Here is a 10,046-nt window from a genome sequence, read left to right on the forward strand (position 1 = left end):
TAGGTGTCATAGCCTCCATAGTATACGAGAACTGCTTAAGACAACTGGCTACATTTCTGATCCTGCCTGTGGATAAATGCACTGGCCTTCTGAGGACTGGTGCGCCGTGCAACTCTGTTGCACCCTTTGAGATCAACATCACCACCAAGGTCACAGCAGCTACTATCGAATGGGTAAGTCCAGACAATCACAGAATATCACAACTTTAAATTAGTATTAAAAAAAATGTTATACCAAAAGCCAGTGCTGTACATGACAAAAGCAAATGTTTCTTCTGTGGGACTTTTAGATATAATGGACACAGCTTGTGGAGGTGGAATTCCCAGCCTGTGATGAAGTTTGGGATGCAAGCTGGAGATTTCTTGTCCACCAACATTTTGTTGTCTGGCAACAACTACGCAAAGGTTGCCCTCTTGTTCAAATTCATGAACATGGGGATGGTGAACAGGAACACCTTCTTCTCCATTCAGGACACTTATTGCGTCAATACAATAAAGGACTTCTGGGAAGAAAGAAGGACAGAGGTTCTTTGTCGCCTTCAAGGGAAAGATGTTGTTGTCCTAGGTGTGTAGTTGATACTGTATTATGTAATCTAGCTATTGAATACACTAAGCAATGACAGTATGGAAACAACTAATAACTGTTTTTCTGTTGAATTATATTTAAAAAAATTTCAACAGATGGCAGAAATGACTCTCCTGGTCACTGTGCACAATACTGCAGCTACACCACCATGGAGAATGACGCCAAGGAGATCATTCATGTTGCCACCATAGACAAGTGGCAAACATCATGGAACTCTGTCGTCTTGGAGAAGGAGTTTCATCCAGACTGGACAAGCTTACATCAGAAATAAAGCTAGTGGAGATCTGCACAGATGCTCATGCCCAGATTGGTGCCCTTATGAGTAAGTATTCATGTGATATATTGTATGAATGCATGTGTATAACAGCAATATAAATATTATAGCAACATGACATTATTTACCGCTTCATAGACCCAGACAAAGGCAAATACAAGGCCCTTGGAATTCATGACAGTCTGGACATATGGCATGGTGCGAAGAAAAATAGCAGCAGTAGGTGTAATAACTGGCTAATGTTGTGAAACAATTATTAACCATAAAGTTACTATTCTGTACATCAGGGTTATTGAACTATGAACAGTTGATGGATGACAATTTGTACACGTTTCATCTTATTCTGCTAAGTACACTGTGACCAGCGCATATTATTTTCAGTAGGTAGCCTAAATTACAGTTTACAATTTGAACAGTAATAAGTGATAAGTAAGGCTACAGCTGTCCCCTATTATGTAAATATAAATAAAATTGGTATTGGAAATGTTATGGCAAAGTTTGAAATTCTAATGTTCAAATGTATATAATGAGAATAAAAACACCATGTGCTTCTATTTCTTACCTTTTTATTTTTTCGATACCCTTGAACTGCAGTTGAACAACTATAACACAATATAACTATACAACATACATCAAATTTAAATAAAAAGGGGAGAAATATGAATAAATATATATAGAAATGTAATAGTAAATCAAATGTTAACTATGTACATTTGTTTGATGCCTTGATGATGCTGAGGCAGGTTTGTGAGTATTTGTGTGAAACTTTATGACCATGCCAGAGAGCCTGGAAGGAAATTCACAGTCCAGGAATAAAACCCGTGTAGTGTCCTTGAGGATCGGGGAACTTGTCTCTAATCCTCCAAACACAACAACTAGGGACGACAAGTTGGTTTCCCTGGCCTAAAGCTCCATGTTGCCAATAGATGAAGTGTCTATAGGCACCATTGCGGTCCTCCCTGTTGTCATCCCCAGGCTCCCTGATGTGGCCTAATGCCGTAATGTCCTCCCGGTACTGCCTGTGAATGCGAATAAAGCCTTCTTCAAGGCAGTACTGGGAGAATTGTGGCAGTAGGCTCACACTGTTCGCTTGCTCCTGGCCACAGCATTTCCATACAGTTACCACAAGTACACCAAGGTACTCCTGGCACTCCGGCAGAAGGTGGGGCACCATGTCTGCATTGATGCATCATCAAGGCATCAAAGACCAGGACTGGCTGCCTCTCCAGCAGAAGGGTGGAGAGCTCTGTGTTCTTCAAGGATCATCTCTTGAAGAAGTCTGAAGAAAGAGGACACAGGGAAAAATACTCAATATGCAATATTCTCTGCTTCAATACTCTGGTTACTCTGTCTCGATGTTGTTTTTAAGATTGTATCCATTCCAAATGAAATATACTGGTACTCATTATTACTATTAATATTTAATGCACTACTACTATTTATCATTACACTTCTGTTCTGCTGTAAATTACTTTACATGTCCACATTACCTTTATTTAGATTTAGATTTTATAATTTTTATATTTAATTGACATGCAAGCTTAGCAGTTGTGACCAAGAATTTCCCCTCAGGTATCAATAAAGAATTTGTGATTCTGTTAAAATAAGGCTTTATAAGTTGCATGACATTATGTTGGCAACATGGTACTGCATATTAGGGTTTGCAGGCTGGCCAGTGTTTGCTCAACTTGTATAATATGGCTTCATATAATCATTGTTGCCCAGTAAATGACATGTTACTACTATTTAACGTTACAGTACCAGGGTACATGTGCACTGAGCTGCTATGTAAATAACGTTATCACTGTGTGCTGGGGTTTGTCATAAAGTGCAAACAGGTCAGAATATAATAACGTTACAACAACCTTATAAATACAAACCTCGGTAACAGCCCTCGGGTTCCTTTGGAGGGCTTCCACTCTTTCTTCGTCCTCTATTGAGCCATCACTCCAGGTAGGTCCTCTGCCTCTCCTTGCCCTGACTGCACCTCCAACACCTCTGCCTCTCCGCCCTCTTCCTCTCCCTCTCTCTCTTACAGTTATCTCTTATACTTCTGCATTTAGATCACATTGACATGAGCTGGTTCTGTCTAACATTAGCTTCTTCTTCCTTGTGCTTTTATTGTCAGTTGGCAAACAACGAATTGGTGCGTTACCGCCACCAACTGGTATGGAGTGTGTATCAGACCTTTATACACCTCTGATCATGCAGAGAAATACTTCTGTGAGTGATTAGTTGGACTTAGTGGGCGGGCCACAACAAGTTGATTGACAATTAAGGAAGGGGAAGGAAAAAGCAATGACAATAGGTCTCTATGGGAAAAGCAATGACAATAGGTCTCCTTGGGGAAAGGCAAAACCAAATGTATGTATTTATTCTTTTATTCATTTATTCTTTCTTTGATATATTTCTGCATTTATTTATTTATTTATTATTTTATTCATTCATTCTTTCTTTGATATATTTCCACATTTATTTATTTATTCTTTTATTCATTCATTCTTTCTTGCATTTATTTCCACATTTATTTATTCATTCTTTCATTCAGTTCTGTCACTTTGGATGGATGTTCCATAGTTTTCAGCTAAAAAGACAAATGATACCTTCTCAGTACCACATGACACACAGAGTTAGCAATATTTAATGTGGCTCTAAAATACAAACAGGTGCCAACAGGAACAACAGAATAGTTAGTGTAAATGTAATGTGACGCCACATGTTACATTGCTGTGACAAGCAGTGCTAGTTAGCATATTAATACTGTAGGTTAGCCTTGCAGACCTAGTTTAGAGGCAAGTAGGAGAGGTTGCTGCTCCATTTTTGTTCTAGCAGTCTGGCTTCATTCTCCAAACATGATCAGTAATAGGTCAGTAATACAGGAGGATCTCAGAGTAAAGGTGCTGCTCCTCCACATAGAAACTTGCTGAGGTGTTTCTGGTTGGTGTTGAAGGTTCAGTGGACTGGGAAGATGAGCAAGGACAAGGTGGCAAGAGAGATCCAGCAGAGGGAGCTGGAGGAAGCAATTTTATGTTTGTGTTGCTTTGGCTGTGCTGGAGTTATTTTAAGAACTTGATGGCTTTATCCAATTTGTTATGATATATGTAACAAACGTTATCGCATTTCTCTTCATTATACTTCCACACAAAAAAGGCTGTTTTTAAAGGTCAAGCATAGCCTAAAGATTTTTATTATATTCCAGTCAAATCTGATGTTCATTTATAAATTTTGCTCATGGATAGTAGTTACAAATAATGATGCCTGTGCATCACTTTGTATGTTGTGCAGGCCTGCAGCCTATGTCAGCTGGTTAATTTGCCTAATCTTCACAGGTCTTTAGACCATGGTGGAAACGCACACAAGGGGCTGAAGGAACCTTTTAGTCCACCACAACCCATCGTGAGTTTACAGATGGATTGTGATAAACTTTACAGAAATATTATTATAATTTAATAGAAGGAAATATTCACATGATCTTGTTATTTATATTTTTTGAATTGCATTTTAAATGTGGGTGAGACGTTTAATATTAAGATTATCTTCCCACACTTTTGCAACAGACAGTAGAAAGCGATGAGGAATGTATGAAAATGATGCTCCCTGAAACTTTGAAGATTTGAAATAAGACTACTTTTAAGTTGAAGAGAAATTCATTATGCTGGGATGTGTGTGATGGATGGTGTTGACAAGATGAAAACAACCATATAAAACGAGAAGAAGTGCTTTGCTGAACAGTAACAAGGCAGAGACTGGTGATATTAATGTGCTGACTGTCTCATAAATCATGGCAAGCTTTGTTAACCTCATTTTGCAAAGGCAATGAAGCAATAATGAAACAATATTTTGTTGTTTTATGCATCATTGTTCTGTCCTCGCAAAGTGTTGTCCACACGAACCTATACTCAGCTATTCAGACAGCTAAACACTCTCCTAATCAAACTCCAAGGAACAGGCTGATGTGTTGGTTTTGGCAGTTTAATCAGGGGTCCACAACAATCATGTATAATATTTTCATCATTTCCCTGTGTTTTTTTGACATGTGGACAAATGTTGCATTTGTGGGCAGTTGACCCTATTATCTATTATCCATGTCTGTGTGTGTTTGTGTGCTACTAGTCTGTCTGTGTATTGTAGCTACGGTCAGTGTGTGTGTGTGTGTGCTCTCACTCATGAGCACTTGGCTTTCCAGGAAGCTATGAACTGTGTCCAACCAAAGCTGTCACTGTGGACGGTAATACATTCTCCTTGTGACATAGAGGTGAAGGAATGTGATTATAATTTATCGTCAGCTGACGAGGGTGGACAGTAACAGTAGTGCTAAATCAAGACTAAATGTTCCCACATTCATCACTGCATGTGTGTTCATTTTAATTTGCATTGTGTCTGAGTGTGTTTCCACGCATGCACTAATGTTAACCTGCATCTGTGTTTTGATATCTTTATTTTTCTTTGTTTCATATTGCAGGTCCTTGTGCAACATAGTGAAATGTGCTCTGCGTTGCTTCTAGACCACTCTTGTAACTTATCCACATAACATGCCTCAAGGACTTTACATCTTCCATTTCTCTTTGGCCTCCATGTGATTGACAAAGAGCTAAGTGAGTGTGACACGATTCAAATAAGTCAAAGAGCTAATGTCATTTGTTTCTTTTTCCAAATGCCCAGCCAGCTAACATCCTTAGAGTGAAATGTGTTTATTTACTGACCGCTACTGAACGGAAGGAGAAGAATTGATCAACTTTCAATTGCTGGAGACAGAAACTCTCAAGAGATGCAGAGAGGATCCTCGCTAATTATCAAGGCGGGATGGTCTTGGTCTTCTTATTAATCACTGTAGTGTGCGTATGTGTGTGTGGGTGTGTGGGATAATCAAAATGATTTATAGACAAGGTGAAACTCCTTCCAGGTGTCCCTGCATAGTTTGTGTGCATGTGTTCACAAAAGTATTAAAGCTTAATTTCCAGACATCATTGTACAACATACACTGATAGGCCATAACATTATGACCACCAACCTAATATTGTGTGAGTCTCCCTATTGCTGCAAAAACAGCCGATACCTGTCGAGGCATGGACTCCACTAGACCTCTGAAGGTGTGCTGTGGTATCTGGCACCAAGACGTTAGCAGCAGATCCTGGAAGTTGCGAGATAGGGGCCTCTATGGATAGGACTTGTCCAGCACGAACCACAGATGCTCAATTGACTTGAGATCTGGGGAATTCGGAGGCCAAGTGTTCCTCAAACCATTTCTTAAACATTGGCAGGACCCAAGGTTTCTCAGCACAATGTTGCCCAATGCCTCTGGTGCTTTGCCTTCTTCCCATAGTGCATACTGGTGCCATGTATTCCACAGGTAAGTGACGCACACGCACCTGGCCATCCTTTTGATGTAAAAGAAAACATTCATCAGACCAGGCCACCTTCTTCCATTGCTCCATGGTCCAGTTCTGATGCTCACATGCCCATTGTAGGTGCTTTCTGCAGTGGGCAGGGTCAGAATGGGCACCCTGACAGGTTTGCGGCTACGCAACCCCATACGCAACAAACTGTGATGCAATGTGTGTTCTGACACCTTTCTATCAGAACCAGCATTAACTTTTTCAACAATTTGATCTATAGTAGTTTGACTTTTGGAACGGCCCACACAGTTGGCGCTCCCAAAGTGCATCATTGAGCCTTGGCCACCCATGACCCTGTCACTGGTTCGCCATATTTCCTTCCTTGGACCACTTTTGATAGGTACTGACCACTGTGGACCGGGAACACCCCACAAGAGCTGCAGTTTTGGACATGCTCTGACCCAGTCATCTAGCCATCAGAATTCAGCCTTTGTCTAAGTTGGTCAAATCCTCATGCTTGCCCTTTTTTCCTGCTTCTAACACATCTGCCTAATATATCACACCCACTGACAGGTGCCATGGTAATGAGACAATCAATGTCATTCATTTCACTTGTCAGTGGTCATAATGTTTTGGCTGATCGGGTGTATACCAGCAGAGGGAGATGCATGTTTCACATTAGGGCCTCATACTAACAGATCAGCGTAAAATGAAAGGACAAACCAACATAGTGTCTTTGGGAGGTGTTTGGCAATCACAAGCCTGCAGAACAAACTTCATGATCCTAACCTATTAAAAGACAACAAAAACCAAAGTAATAATCATGAGTGGTTGTAAAATGTTCATAACTAGATTCAGGAAAAAAGACTACGCCTTGAACTCATCTCATTTCCGCATCTTAAGTAGGCTACTTAAGTACATCTTTTCAGTTCACGTCCCTTTGGCATTCCTCCCTCCGCAACCCCCTCTTTCCCTTCTCTCTCTTTTGTCTGTATACAGGAACCTGTCGGATCTACGAAGAGACTGCTCCCCCACTAAGAGTCTTGATTCCCACAGGTTCCCACCTGTGTTCCTGCCATCACACAGGCCTTCTTCATTCTCCTCCATCTAACATTCCGCAAAACAGATTTCTCCCCCATCCCTCTATCCCTGTATTCATAACTCCGGACCGTAAATCATCTCAGCTCACCTCCATCCATAACATGCAATAAACTATTTTAAATATTTATCTTTGCTGCCGAGATCTTTGTTTGTGAATAATAGGCTGCTGAATTATTAACCTTATAAATGGTGCTTGTATAGGCTAGATTTGATCTGAAACTTACATAACAGCTTGAAACAGCAACATCCAGGCAGTATCAATGCAGAATGTGTGAGAGGTGATGTGTTCACTTACTGATGTACGTACTGAGGGGCCTTTGAACTGTGATGTGACCACATAGCGTAACGAAAGTAAGTGAAGGATCTACATTGTCAGTGACAATGAATCTTTGAACTGAACCGAACGATATAATTTGAATCAGCAGAATGAATCGGACTTTACAGCTCCACTAAGCAGCGTCACTGGCCCATGTAAGAGATATTGCCAACTGTTTTAATGATGCAGTTGGAGACGTTGTCTAACATGTCACACCAAACTCTCCCACAGAAGTTCAACTGGGTTGAGGTCTGTTGACTGTGAAGGTCATAGCACATGATTCACATTTTCATACTTACCAAACAACTCACTTACCTTTGCACCTCATGCAGAAGCAGCTGCATTTGTTATGTTTCTCCACTCATTTATTTACGTTTCCTTTAATTTGTCACCAAATTGTGAAGTCAAATGATTGAACAAAAGTGCATATAGCAAAAAAAAACGCTTCCTTAAAAGGCCCTTTTTAAAGATATGTCTTCACCTGTTTATTACACCCACAGTGCTCCAGCTAAGGTCAACCACAGCATCACAGGCAGACTGCTGTAAACAGTAAACACTATCAAGGACCTCTCATCATCCCCAGACCACTTATGAATAGTTTCCAGGGGATGTTTCTGTTATTCTTCATGTGAAAATTATACCTTGCACTCAGCAACTCAAGAGTGTAATGGATGCTTTGAGCTCCTGATGAGTCACAAAGTGTGTGCGTGAGGACATCACAAGACTTTTATTCTCCAGCCATTTCATCTGATTCACCAGATAAATTATCTGCTCTGAAGACAAGTTTATTTTCCATTTTCTCTTATAAATAGCTTGTTGTGTCCTTAATGAAAAATATGATTTCCGTGATAGCAGGCTAGTATTAATCTGACTTAAAAGAGATAAAAAGAAGATCCCCGTACTGTTCTTGAGAGCGCAGAGACGTAGAGTTGGAGGGGAAGAAAAAACTGTCAGTAACCAAATTCAGGGTGGTTTCTTTTTTGGTGGGGAGTAAAAGAAACACCTGCAACCAAAACATAATTTCAAAAAAAAAATAACTTGAACTTGAAACTTGACTGACATGTTGTAGAGATGAAACTTTACCTGCCACCCCAAGACAATGGAAAAAAATGGCAGTTTGGCATCTCTGGGTGTCTCTAAATGTTTTACTTCTCTGATGCCACCGAATTTCCCACTCTCATCTCTATCCTTCATTGCCCTCTCACCATTCCTTCACTGCCTCTCTCTCTGGCATCTGCACCAATTATAACCCTGCTGAGTATTTGTAACCTCTTCCATCACCCTCTGGTTTACCTCTTTTTGTAACCTTTCTTTTGTGCTCAAAGTAAACAGCAAAGAGAAAAACAGCAAACATACAGCACAGATTCCTCCCAGAGTTGATGGCTTTAAGTTAAAGAAAACAGAAACAGGAAGCATCATAGTTCAAAAAGATAAAATTTTCATGATAACACTACAGATTTATGCTCATAAAAGGTAAGTAAGGGCTCATGAATGATTAACCGTCCTGTCAGGCAATTATCCAAATATGAGCATGTGAGAAAAATAGTTCATGCAAAATGAGAAAGAAAAGTTGGAATTCTTCATGGAAGATTTAAGGCTGACATAATTTCACCCAGCTGCTAGAACTTGTGCAGCAGTAAAATATGCTACATCCAATATATAAAATATGTATTGTGAAAAAGAAAACTGCATATTGGGTGTGCAGAATAAGGACAGATAAAAAATGCCTGTATAGGGATTTCTCATGCTTTACTAGTGATAGCACAGACAGGTATAGAGGCGGGGAGTTTCATATTTTACTGTGTCATGGAATTTTTCATTTTGTGTGTGTGTTTGTGTAGGTAGGAAAGTCATTCTCACCTGTGATAAAGAGAATTCATATTCCTACAAGTGCATAGGGTGCTCAATCCTAACCAAACCTGATCTGGGAATGTGTCCCCACATAAACTGTGTTTCAACCCCGATCATTTTCTTGTATTGTAGTAAATTTATGAGGTAATTTTCCTGAAATACAAAAGCATTGGTTTAGTTTAAACAATGGAGGGGAAAAAAGAAGAGGAGGGTCTGGGGGTCACCCCCATTAAAGACTTAATTTCCTGCATTCTGGTGAATATTTCATCTTCATCTATATAAAGCGAAACATATGATGAACAAAATGAACAAAATGTTAAAATACAATACAATTAATACAATATAAAGCAGTCAGGCTTTCAGGCATTCTGTAGCTATTGCTTTTAAATATGTTTTCTCCTGTAGACTTTCCTAATTTAATAAAATCCCTGCTGAGTCAGTGCACATGCTTAGCCTTCCCTTCTCTTTTGAGTCTCTGTTTGGAGAAATAACCTCTTTTAATAAGCCTACGTGGGACCTTTTCACCTCAGTGATAAATTAATTAATTGAGGTGAGAATTTAGTTATAAACTCATGGACTTTAA

At 39.7% G+C, this 10,046-nt stretch overlaps 2 long non-coding RNA genes across 2 annotated transcripts; both read left to right on the forward strand.

The window, feature by feature from the left end:
• The first annotated feature begins 14 nt into the window (after positions 1–14).
• LOC123986512 lies at positions 15–1,065 on the forward strand. The gene is made up of 4 exons (XR_006828893.1): positions 15–173; positions 290–564; positions 681–907; positions 998–1,065. It is a non-coding gene; the product is annotated as an uncharacterized LOC123986512 (long non-coding RNA).
• A 3,178-nt stretch (positions 1,066–4,243) lies between these two features.
• LOC123986515 lies at positions 4,244–7,225 on the forward strand. Its single transcript, XR_006828896.1, has 3 exons — positions 4,244–4,255; positions 5,322–5,454; positions 7,195–7,225. It is a non-coding gene; the product is annotated as an uncharacterized LOC123986515 (long non-coding RNA).
• Positions 7,226–10,046: the final 2,821 nt, after the last annotated feature.

The sequence above is a fragment of the Micropterus dolomieu genome, linkage group LG17 (genome assembly GCF_021292245.1).
Source record: "Micropterus dolomieu isolate WLL.071019.BEF.003 ecotype Adirondacks linkage group LG17, ASM2129224v1, whole genome shotgun sequence".
Lineage (NCBI taxonomy): Eukaryota > Metazoa > Chordata > Actinopteri > Centrarchiformes > Centrarchidae > Micropterus > Micropterus dolomieu.